At 37.9% G+C, this 12828-nt stretch overlaps 1 protein-coding gene across 1 annotated transcript in view; it reads right to left on the bottom strand.

Annotated features, from left to right (window-relative positions):
• LOC139737455 (TBC1 domain family member 19-like) overlaps window positions 1-12828 on the bottom strand; it is a 222724-nt gene that overhangs the window by 156579 nt on the left and 53317 nt on the right. The gene's annotated exons all lie outside the window — the stretch shown is intronic.

The raw sequence follows: 12828 nt of genomic DNA, 5'->3' as shown, positions 1-12828 counted from the left end.
CTGCTGGAGTATTCTTACTGGTATCTTCTATACAGTGACATATGTCACTGAATAAACAGTACATTATATTTTACACCAGAATATACACTGTGAATATAATCCAGAAGTATATATCACTCATTATGTTTAACACATTGTTTGGAACCTAGAAAAACAGGCATTGCTCCTAGGCCAAAGGCATAAATTTGAGAAATTAACTACAACAACAACAACAACAAATGAACACATATTTGTAGTTTATTTTAATATGTAAATTCCTTTTTTTAGGCAAAATTTTGATTTTTCTTTCACAGATTTGCATAGAAGACAACATTTGCTTGGTGTGCACATTAGGGGTTAGATCTCGACAGAAAACGAACTTTCAAGGTGACACAAGACATTCAAGGCTATGTCGGTCATACTCCTGACTAGAATAGTGATAATCCAACAAAAAAAATACTCACTTGATATATATTAGCATATATTGCCTACAGTATTACTTTGTGATTTTGTTCCAACTGATTTGTTTGTTTTTGTGGGGTCTTTTTTCATATTAAAACCATGTGGAAAAGTTACCCTGTATACATATATGCCTGGACACATGGCATTAGCTTTGCCAAGCTTTCTCATCATCATTCAGTAATCCCTCCAAACCTGACTAGTGGTAGATTTAAGAGTATTAAGCCCCCTCAGGTGTAGCAATGTGCCTCACTCATACAGGAAGGCCAAGGTGACACAACATATATGATTAGGTAATCTCTATTCATTGACAAAATTGTCAGCTGAGAACCAGAAGGGTGATATTCCCATCAAAGATTTGAGCATTAATAAAAACGGAACAATCAATTTTCATGAAAAAAAAGTCTGTTTAATCAAAAGTGGGTAGATTTATAGGCATTGTTCCAAATATAGGGCAAAATAGGACTCTTGTGGTTTTAATTTTTAACATTTTACTGAAAATGAAAATGATTTAAAATTGACAGCATAATGAAGAGGGCGCAAGCTCTACAACATGATACCAATAACTCGATCTTTCTGTCTGTTTTCTGTCATTTCTTCACTTTTCTCTCAAAATCACATCAGAACGAATGATTCAGATTCGATATAGGGTGCATTTATAGCAAACTTTTCTGGGTAGAAACATGGTTTTGGAACCATGTTTTGCGGTTTGAATTTTGAAAAAAAAATGGTAGTCGTGATTACAAACACGGTTTTGAAACATGGTTTTGAAATGAACTGTGAAGGTGCAATTCAAAAACGGTGTTTTACCAGAAACAAGGTTTTGAAAGTCTTATAAATGCAACCATGATTTGAAACACAGTTTATATGATGACATAGTTGTGTGTGCCCTGTTTGACTATTCCTAATTGCCAAGGTACAAGCTGCACATATTGGCATGTACAATGGTACAGTCCCAGCAAGCCAGAAACAGACTTCGGATAAACTCTTATTTCAAATGCTCCTCTATCAAAAAATGTTTCAAAATCATGTTTCCCAGTGCACAATATCTTATAAAAGCAGCCTTAAAAAAGGTACAAACTCAAAGCAAATATTTTTATTTTGAAAATGTTTCCTGTTCTGTATAATGAGTCACACATGTTAACTCTTTTAATATGTGCCATGTTCGCACGCCTGACTGAGTCGATGGCGTGCCAACTTCGCATATTCTGCTCACACGCACTGACCCACCAAAACCGATCGATAAATCGCCGAATGCCACAGTACAATGAAAGAGTTTCTCAAGATTCCATTCCTGTCACATGCAGCTTGCAGTTAAAGTGGTGATTGACTATCAAGTGGTGTTCCCTACTGGATTTACACCTACATGTAAATTTTAAGTTTCTGTCACTGTTTTGTGTGAAAAGTCACACCTCTACAATGTAACTTCTGACCATTAGAAAGAAATAAAAAACGATGATGGATTTGTCATACAATTTACATCAAAGCAAAACTTGGCAAATTCTCTGTAGAACTTTGCTAATTACGTGTCCAGGGTAACAGAAATCTATTAAAGTTACATAGATTTGAAAAACAGAATGTTTCCGCAAAGCATGACTATGTTCCTGACGGGGTCTCAGAATTATGTGGCACACAGGGGGTTTACACCATGGCACATAAAGAGTTAATGATTTACAATGTAGCTTTTTGCCATGCACACTTACATGTATACCACAAAATATAAATAGCACAGCCTGCTTATTTTTGTTCTGTCAGTCAAGTGCAAAAAAACCCATGTCAGAGAGAGAAACAAAAAGAGATAAGACAGATGATGCTATGATCCCAATACAAATCCGAAGAAGACCACAACAGGGGTATCATCATTTCTGTTGCAGCCATTCTCATTCCCTTCATCTGCATCAAACAAAATGAAACGAGAAGGACAAGACAACTGCCCATTACAGATTCCATATTCATTCGACCGTAATGCTGCTATTTAGTATACCTCATCAGTGGAGACGTACATTCTCATTGGTGCACATCCATAAAAACGTCACATCCCATTCCTGTTCCACGGGGGCAAAATTTGATGGAAATCTAGAAATTTTCAAAAAGAGGAATTGACACTGGCATGACAATTTGTTCCTTCTTTTCTACTTTCTTTGTTTTTAGCTCGTCTCTTTTACATTTTTTCTCCTGCTGATGCATACAATGCAATTTGTAAATTGTCATTTTTAAAACCCTCTCTAATAAAAGAGCAGAAAAAGTACTATGGAAGTTTTGCTACAACAAATCTGTTATTCCATATTATGTGCTCTCCTTCAAAAGAGACACAGCATGACCTTCGTTTCAGCAAGGTTCTGTTAAAGAATGAGTTAAAGAATTACCAAAAACTCTGCTTTTTTTTTTCACAATAGCTCTTGGAACCATAGAGTCACACTAGTCCCAAATGCTGATAATTGTGTTTATGTTTGGTCTTGTCTTCCAGTTGTTCTCAGCACTTTATGTCTTGGCACATTTTCTTTTTCTTGTAGGGAATTGGGAGTTCAACTTCCTGATCATGATTAAAGTTGATGTGGAAATCTGTGAATAGATTCAGACAACAGTCCTTGAACATTGATCCCACGTCACATTTCATTTTAAAAAAAAAGATGTTGGCATGGCAACTCCTGCTAGAACAGCAACTTCCTGTAGCAACAGCCAATCAGGACACAAGATTCTTGTCATTATGATGACACTTGCCATTACAGCAAAGAAGTGCCAATATAGCAACTTTTGTATGAAATGGGTCCCGGGACTCTTTCTCTTGAAGTTCTTTCACCATATCTTTCAGTGAACCTAAAATCAACATGTCTAGATTTTGTATTCTTACATTGTATACCATCTTACGAAGACAGAAATGTAATCTCTAATCAGCCACCCAGACATTTTTTTTTACTTCTTTTTTCTTTTCTTTTCTTTTTTTTTTTGGCTCACAGGGTACTAACAATGTACTGCAAGTACGATTCTAAATTTTGAATATGCAGTGCCTCAAGAAAGTTTAGTGGTGTTCCTTGTGATGGTGGCTGGGAAGCAGGGCGGTCAGTGTCCTAGCGGCCGGGCGGGCACTGGCTTACCGAAGACGGGGGAGTTGATTGAAGCGCCACATTGTAGTTGTGATTATCACTAAAAGGCACTTTCCATCACCTACATAGCTGTTGGTGGGGGACGGACTACATGAATGTCATTTGCATGTATGTGGACAGGTCTGTGAAACTCGCGAGGGAATAGTCACGTAATTAGAAGTAAGACACGTACTGGATTACCTCACAAGCTTGCTGTCTGAAGCATGGTGTAGTGCAGCAGGTAAGGCATACACTGTGGCCTGTTCCTACATATAACCTCATGGGGATAAGTACAGAACTTTTCTGAAGCACTTCATAAAGGAAAACAAAATCAAAATATAAATGTGGATTGAGTGAAAGCGCCAATATTAGAAGAGCAAATCAGTGAAAGTTGGAGAAATATTGGACAATCCATTCAAAAGTTAAGAATTTTTACAGTTTCAGTGCCATAATCGCTTGGTAAGGAGACTACTACAATTCATAACATCATTCTTGACAACAACATAAAGAAAACATATAGAGAAAATTGAACATATTATCACTTTTCTAGTGAAATGAAAGAGCACTTGACTATAATACTTCTTTAAGAAAGCAAGTAGAATTGAATTGCTGAATCTGAATTGCTAGTCCCATCGTCCTCAAACCATCAATGATGTCTTCTATTAATATTGCTGCTTTAACTCAATCCACATTAATATTTGAGCTTTGTTTTCCTTTCAGGTAAGTGGAACTACCCACAGACAAAGTCAAGCAATCCATGTCACAGAATGCATCTTATACCCAAGAATGGGGAATACACCATTTATCAGCAAACCTAGTTTTTCTTTCTTTGTCCTCATTTTTTTTTGAGAGAGAGAACACTAGTCTAGCTTAATGTTATCAGAGAGTATACCTAGCTCCTCCTAGCATTCATTTGAGTAAATTTGTTGCTGTATTGGGCACAAAGTATGTCAGTAATATTGCAAATCATCTTGCGATATATGAAGTCACAGCAGGCAAAGATGAAACCACTGACATACCTCACAGAAACCATGACAACAGAATGCAAACAGTGAACTTGATGTTTGTACAGAGGCTGAGAGTTCTATGCTCAAGTTCATCTTTTGCTCCCTTTGCCGATGTTGTCATTGGGGCAAAGTGAATCTTGAGTTAATCACGCTTTGATTGTCATATGCTGGAGCTTATAAATGAAGAAGAAGCAACCTTTGAATAATATCCTGTGCGAATTTCCAGACGAGCCTGACAAAAAAAGGAGGGGGAAAAAAAAGCAGAAGCAATGGAACGCATGCAGCAAAAATGGAATTGATGTCACGGAACATGATTACAGATTAACCAGGACGACAAGATATGGCATGCGTGAGCAGTGCATTGCTCGTATTTGGATCCTCTCATGCCTAATTCCATCATCCGTCTACACTTGTTGCCGGGGTAATGACTTTCAAAGAGTACATTTCAAGGTCTGAGGATGGGGGATGCAAAGCTCCCCCAGCCAGATTAGATTTAGAAGTCGGTGCCTGATGGGAACAGCGAGCGAGCAGAGCTTCTTTAAATCAGTCACCTTGAGGAAAGCAATCATGGGGAACCGTCACCACGTCACCCCCCTGACAAAGTTGCAGAAAAAAAAAAACGCAAAATGAGGTGATTTAGTTGTCAAATGAGAATGTGATTCTCATTCCAACATAGAAAACTGGGATATATCAACTGCCGCCCGTGTGAACCACAGAGTCTAGGCATGTTTCGATACAGCCAATTTGGGGGGATTTATAAAGCATGCTACCGTGGTGTCTTTTGGATTGGGAGCTCCTTGATAGAGTAATCTATCCTCTAAATTCAAAGTTTTAAAGCTTGAATGAAGTTACATCAAGGTGGTCCACAACTTGAAATTGGAGCATGTTGCAAGCTCCAAATGTGAGAATATTGCCCAAATTGTGTGTGAATGGAGCGCACATCATGAGCGCATAGCCTGAAATACTTCTCATTGTGCTACTTTCGTTCAATGTTTTGTCTCATGTTTTGCACTCAAAGTTTCAAAGTAGTTTGATGTTTCTCAAGTTTTGCGCATGTTTTTCACATGTTTGATTACACTTGATTTTGAGCATGTCACCAGTTTTTGAGGATATTGCATAGCATGTTGTTGGCTTTTGAGGATGTTTTTGGATCCTAAACAATTTAGTCAGTATGGCATTCATTCCGTCTTTCCTACCACTTTGCTTCTATTGCCGAAAATGTTCAGCTTGTTTTGCTTTATTTGCCCCCCCCCCAAAAAAAAAAGCAATGAGCCCTCACATGACGGGTTCATCAAATGCAAGCCAATGCTGGATTGTAACCCTTGTCTATAAAACTCTGCCTCAACATCTTCATCCAGGATGCTTTTTTTTTCTGCCATCCTCCTCTAGAGTCTCATGATCTTACCCAATCAGGGATATTTTTTCCCCTCCATCATTGCTCTTTCTTATCCTTCCTCCTTGAGTTGAACCGAGGATGTCATTACTCCCGCGATCATCCCCCGCCTTGTTCCCCTTCGGGAACGAGGGGGGGGGGCAGCGTGCATCCACTCTCACCAATTGCCTAATGTTTCTCACTCGGCCATTATCATTCACCATCGCATTAAACGAGAGAGGAGGAGGGTTTCGTCCGCCCGATGATGAAATCGACCTATCAAAACTTATCCTTACGATAGCGCCTAAAAAAGAAAACTGATGGTGGAGTGGGATGTCTTCGGCTAAGTTTCTCCCCCAATCCATTCCCATTACGCGACCCGTCCATTAACCCTGCCCACGCCGAACACACTGCCAACTCTCACAGACTCGAGTGGACTGAAGGTCCATATAGAGACCGCACGGAGCTGCCGGTGGGACGAGAGTTAACGGAGGCCCCCGGCCAACGGAAACCGGCGATCCAATGTAACTCGCAATTGATGGACATTAAAGCAGCCACTCTGAATGTCACGTTGGCCGACGAGCAATGAAGGTCGTGACCTTGGAGGACAGGGTAATGGTCCTCTCCTGACTAGCTGAGGGGATGCATTCCATCTGTTTGCACAGCATGAAGACCTTTACCAAACTTTTCGTGATATAGAATTTGCACAAACATATACTATGTGTTCACCTAAATATATAAAAGATATCATATCTACTTCCCTCTTTCCGTCTCTTGCTCTCTCACTCCCTTTCCATATATGTGACCCTTCACCACAAAACCAACAAAAAGTCGCCAGAAATGGATTTTTAGTTAGGGGCAGATATTGAAAGAGCAGATTCTAAGCTTTAAAATGATAAATAACTCAATTCAAATGGACTCTCCTATTAAACCTATCTAAATATTGGAAAGAAAGCACACACTCTGAAAAAGTGTGAACTGAGAAAAGAGGCTCTGAAGTAAAGGGTCTATTCAAGCATTAAATCTTTAGAAACCTTGCTGGCTGTGTGATGAATGGGACAAAAAACAGGATGTAAACCACTGTAGCAACAACAGTGAAGGGATTATCAGTCTAAGCTGAAATTGAGCATGCCTAATCACCACATTCTGTCCACAATAAATGCCAACTTTCAAGGTGGTAGCACTATCTATTCAAAAGTTATTAGAGTTGAAACTGAAAGGTGTGTAAAGGATTTTAAAGAAATGAAAAGGGACCTCTGAAGACGTACCTAATCGCACTACTCTACAAAAAAGGGTTGTAGAAAAACTGTTGAAAACACATTTTCCTGTTCGTTTTATGACCCCAAACTTATGGACAACGTAGACGAAGAATAGCTCTTTCAGAAAGTATGAGAAACTCAAGATTGACTTGGTTGACCTGTTTCACCCTTTTGAGGTCCTCACGTAAAAGCGAAGGCTGCGACTTTGTGTTCGTTTTGTGATGCACGGTCACATATAGTGTATAAGGATATACATATATACATATATTCAGAAAGAGACAGAGAGAGAAAGATGTTAAAGCAATATAAGATGTTTAAAAGCTGCTAATTTCACAAATCACTGTTTGGCCACGAATTTTAACAACACACAAAATTGTTGCCTCCTGATCATGATCAACAGGCATTAGTGCACTGATGACAGCCTGGTGTCAAATCACACACACACAACACACACACACACACACACACACACACACACAAAATCTTGTGAAAATGTCTGTGACCTCCACTTTTGCCAAAATAACAGCTTTTACAGTAAATAGATAGGATAGAAAGATAGACAGTGATAGAAATACAGAGTGTATTGATAGAAAGATGAATATAAATGCATGTACAATATCATAATATGTATAGTGCATACATTGGGAATCACACATACACTATACAATAAATATACACACACACACAAACACTCAGGTAGCTCGGGTACCACAGTCATCTACTATCTCTAATTGTGCTGATGGGACCTGTCCTTGAACCACTGCACCACAATGTCAAGGTCAGAATAACCGGGGGGCCAAAAGCTAAAAACAGAGGTCGAGTTGCACTCTCTCTACAAACTAAGTAGACCATGCTTATTTTCAAGTTTTTATTGTAACAAACAACATTCCACTGGTCTACCTCAAAAAATTTGTTGCGAAAGCCTCCAAATCCAAGATGGCGTCCAAGATGGCCGCCATATTTACTGAATTTGTTATTTAAATGATAGAATTCGATAGAAACATCAGATTCCAACAAATGTGATGTCATATGAAAGAAAATAAAATTTTCTACAAGTTGATACCATTTTTGTGGGTTATTGTGATAATTGGATTGAGATTTTAAAGAAAAAACACTCATTTTTTGATATTTTTCTGAAAAAAGGAAAATCATGAAAATGCTTGAATCAGCATAAATCAAAGAAAGACTGAAGGATTATCTTGAAACGTTTCAAGAATTTTGCTTGACATATAATTAATATTTATAGAAAATTAAGGGTCAGTACCATTTTCGGTTCAGGAGTTATAATGTCTCGAACTTGAAAACTCACTAAGTAAAAATGGCCACTTTAGTTGTGACCAAGAACTTGTTGGTCGTAAAAAAGTCTGCGCGCGCCAAGACTACTACAACCACCACTGGCACTGGCGATTGTAGCAGTGCCAGTGGTACGTGTAGTAGTCTTGGCAAATGCAGACTTTTTCCTTGACAAACAAGGGTTTGTGCCTGCAAACTAACTTTTCATACCAAGTGGTAGCTCAGGTGATACTGATCGCTATTATTTCAAAGTAGATTGTTCTGAAGCAGATGAGAGGAAGCAAAAAAATTTCAAATAGAGGTAGTAGCTTGAAACTTGGCACCAATCTTGTTATAGATAGTTTAAGACAGAATTTAGATCAACCGCTCAAAAAAAAATCAAGATGACAGCCATCAAAGTTGACATAGTGTATTGCGCCAAATTAAATGTATTATTTCGTTTTTGATACAAATTTGTCTGTTGTGCTATCTCAAACCGTCTTAAGTTTTTATGGACACATTTTCTAAACCAGTGATATTCTACTCTCCGAAAAAGAAAAAAAAAACAAATTGAGTGGAAGTTTTTACTTTTGACGTGAGGAGTGAATAACAGAAAACGGTGAATTTAGAGTGAAATTGGAGTGACTTTTGAGTGAAAATGTTCATTTTCACTCATTTTAGAGTGACCTTTGGCAGAGCTCCACACTAACTTTTATTTTTGGTGGCCCAAAGGCAAATATCCGACCTTTTTTGGTGATCCGATCAGGCCACCAAATTCTTCATTTCTGACATTTTGGTGACCCGACGTGCGTTTTTTGTGGCCCTGGGCCACCGGACCACCGTTAGTGTCGGGCCCTGGCTTAGGGATCACTCGTCACTCTTCGAGTGTTCCCCGAGGTCATTCTGAAATGCATGAAAATGAACATTTCCACTCTCGAGTGATCCTGATATCTAATACTCAGTATAGGAAAGCATCTACCAATGGCATAAGTTCAGATCAATTGTGACACTATAACCCACATGAAATCAGCCTAAAAACAATGTAAGAAAAATCTGATAACGGAAATTACAGTTTCAGCATGCTTATTTGTAAATGTGAATATACAGCACGAATAATAAATTTGGGCAATTTTATTCGAACAATATCCTGAAAAGTAATTTCGCACAACACATTTAAGAGCAAAGTTGAGAAATTGCCGCCATGTTTGATTTTTTTATTTTTGGGGGGGAGGGGGGGGGTTCGGATCAGAAGGGCTTTCAAGGACATCTACGGATCAGTCATTATTACACATATATATACCATCATCATTCACGTTTCTACAACAGCAGAGTTACATACAAGTAAAAAAGCATATCTGCGATACAGAAGCATTTCTTTTTTTATCAAAGATTGGGCCTTACCCAAACACTGGAATGAGCTCCACCCCCCCCCCCCCAAAAAAAAAAGACCCTCAATATGGTTTACACTAGTACAATATCGTTCAGATGTATAGAAACATGTACACAGCAATATAAGGAGATTAAAAAAATATATCAAATTATAAGTTATAAGTTGAGATTTAACGTTGACGCAGCACACTAAAGGTATATTGTTTACCATTGGGAGAGATATCACATTCGATTTATATGTGCAGGTTAGTTGTATCACAAAACATTCTACCATGTAAAAAAAAATTATAATAAAGCCTAAAACATACGGAGATATCACCATTTCTTTTCAAGAAACCATAACCATGATAACTGTTGACATAAAAAAAACCATTCTTATCAGATCTATTTAGTATATCTAACAATATTTAGCATTAATTATACTGATTTAAGTTTGTACATTAATCTCTAACTCACAGTTTAGAACTGTACTTTGCAACAAATCTACTGAGGTGTACTTACGGAACATTGCTTAGTATGCTTAATATTATGTATGGTCTTGTTTATAGACAGAGTGGAACTCGAAAAGTAAGCATGATCTTGGATTTGACCCTCTGTGACGTCTTTGGGAACAGATGCGTGTAAATAACATATTATGTAAAATGGGATTTCAAGTTTGAGACATTAGAACTCCAGAACCAAATACAATACTGACCTCTAATTTTCTCCAAATATTGATTATATGGGAAAGATGTTAATTTCTGCATGGTTTTCATAAACATTTTTGATTTCATTTTTAAAACTTTTTAGAGAAATATTCATGGTGCATTCTGAAAAATGTCTCCATAAAAACCTCAGATGGTTTGAAATGGCATTAAAATGTTCAGAATATATAAAAACCATATAAATAGACAGCAAAACAGACAAAATTGTATCAAAATCGAAATGATACATTTACTTTGGCGCAATACACTATATCAGCTTTGATGGCCTGCAATCTTGAATTTTTTGAGTGATTGATCCAAATTTTGTTTTAAACTTTCTATAGCAAGGTTGTTTTAAGCTTCTACCTCTATTTGAAAGATATTTTTTGCTTCATCTCATCTGCTTCAGAACAATCTACTTTGAAATGATAGCAATCAGCGTCACCTGAGCTACCACTTGGTATGAAAAGTTAGTTTGCAGGCACAAACCCTTGTTTGTCAAAGAAAAAGTCTGCGTTTGTCAAGACTACTACACGCACCACTGGCACTGCTACAAGCGCCAGTGCCAGTGGTGCGTGTAGTAGTCTTGGCGCGCGCAGACTTTTTTTACGACCAACAAGGTCTTGTCACAACTAAAGTGGCCATTTTTACATAGTAAATTTTCAAGTTTGAGACATTATAACTCCTGAACCGAAAATGGTGCTGACCCCTAATTTTCTTCAAATATTAATTATATGTCAAACAAAATTCTTGAAATGTTTTAAGATAATCCTTCAGTCTTTCTTTGATTTATGCTGAATCAAGCATTTTCATGATTTTCCTTTTTTCAGAAAAATATCAAAAAATGAGTGTTTTTTCTTTAAAATCTCAATCCAATTATCACAATAACCCACAAAAGTGGTATCAACTTGTAGAAAATTTTATTTTCTTTCATATGTCATCAAATTTATTGAAATCTGATGTTTCAATCAAATTCTATCTTTCAAATAACAAATTCAGTAAATATGGCGGCCATTTTGGACGCCATCTTGGATTTGGAGGCTTTCGCAACAAATTTTTTGAGGTAGACCAGTGGAATGTTGTTTGTTACAATAAAAACTTGAAAATAAGCATGGTCTACTTAGTTTGTAGAGAGAGTGCAACTCACTCGTTAAGTAAGCGACTTTTTGGGGTTTGGCCCTCCGGTTAGAATGGTTAACTCTCTGCCGACCATTGTCACACACAGCCATCAACATCGTACACAGATGGCTTGCCATTGGTATTGACATTTTCAAGACAGTGCACCCTTTCCTCTTTAAATCCTCTCAGCACGATTGGCATTATAAGTCTTTCTTTGCATGCAGTCGATTCTCCAAAACACAGCCAAAAGCGAACGATGTCTCAGAGATCTAAACTTTCAGAGGTGTGTCAAATCCATTTTGGGTAATGTTACAACTCTTTGATAACTAACTTACAACTGTAAGTCAAAAGAAGTCTCGTAAAGTTTGAACTGCTCACTACAGGCTACAAATTATCAAAGCATTCTTGCAAAGAACTTTCCAGTGGAAGTGATAAGTGTCACAGACCTCAAGGCTGATCTGAAAATCACTGAAAATCAGAAACAGTGCTTGAAGGACGAGAAGTTTTCAGAGCATCGCAAACTAAGTCTTCCCTGGACTCCAAGGCAAACACATCGATCCATCACGCAAGATTGAGCCCTTCATTAACCATATGATTATCTGATGGCAACCCATTTATATCGATGTCAATGACATTTAAGAGGTGATGGCCCTTATTTGGGCAACTTGTGATACTAAAAACAGAAGCCTCAAGGACAGTGTCCCCATTTTATTATATTCCATTACTGATTAAGTGCTGCTTAATTTTCTAAATGTCATAATTTTACACGAGAGTAGAAAAAATTAAAAGGGGGTGCACAAAAGGGGTGGTGAAAGGGAAACACATACACACACAAAAAGAGCAATATGACATTTCCATGATCAAGGGCAGGATTAAAAGGATGAAACAGGGGCAGGAATACGCAGAGGACAAGTCTATTTATTGCCTCAAACAGGGCAATATGGAAAGGCAGCAAATGGCAAGACAATTATGCTGAGGCAGATAAATATCATGCCCGTGAACCCACCGTTACCCCAGACACTAAATGGCAGCACTGAACGGTTGAGAAGTTTCTGTCACCACCAGTAAAATTTTGTATGAAATCCAACCCTACACTGCCACAGATTCTTGTCATGCACATAAAAATAAGTCAAACTCTACCCGCAGCAGTTCTCATTTTAACCCGTTGAGGACGGACTGATTTTGCTACAACATGCATTTCCCATA

Source organism: Diadema antillarum, unplaced genomic scaffold, assembly GCF_040938485.1.
Source record: "Diadema antillarum isolate AM-2024a unplaced genomic scaffold, OU_Dant_1.0 seq00000693_RagTag, whole genome shotgun sequence".
NCBI classification, from domain to species: domain Eukaryota; kingdom Metazoa; phylum Echinodermata; class Echinoidea; order Diadematoida; family Diadematidae; genus Diadema; species Diadema antillarum.
The sequence above is the reverse complement of the archived record's forward strand: the minus strand, read 5'-3'. Positions and strand labels throughout refer to the sequence as shown.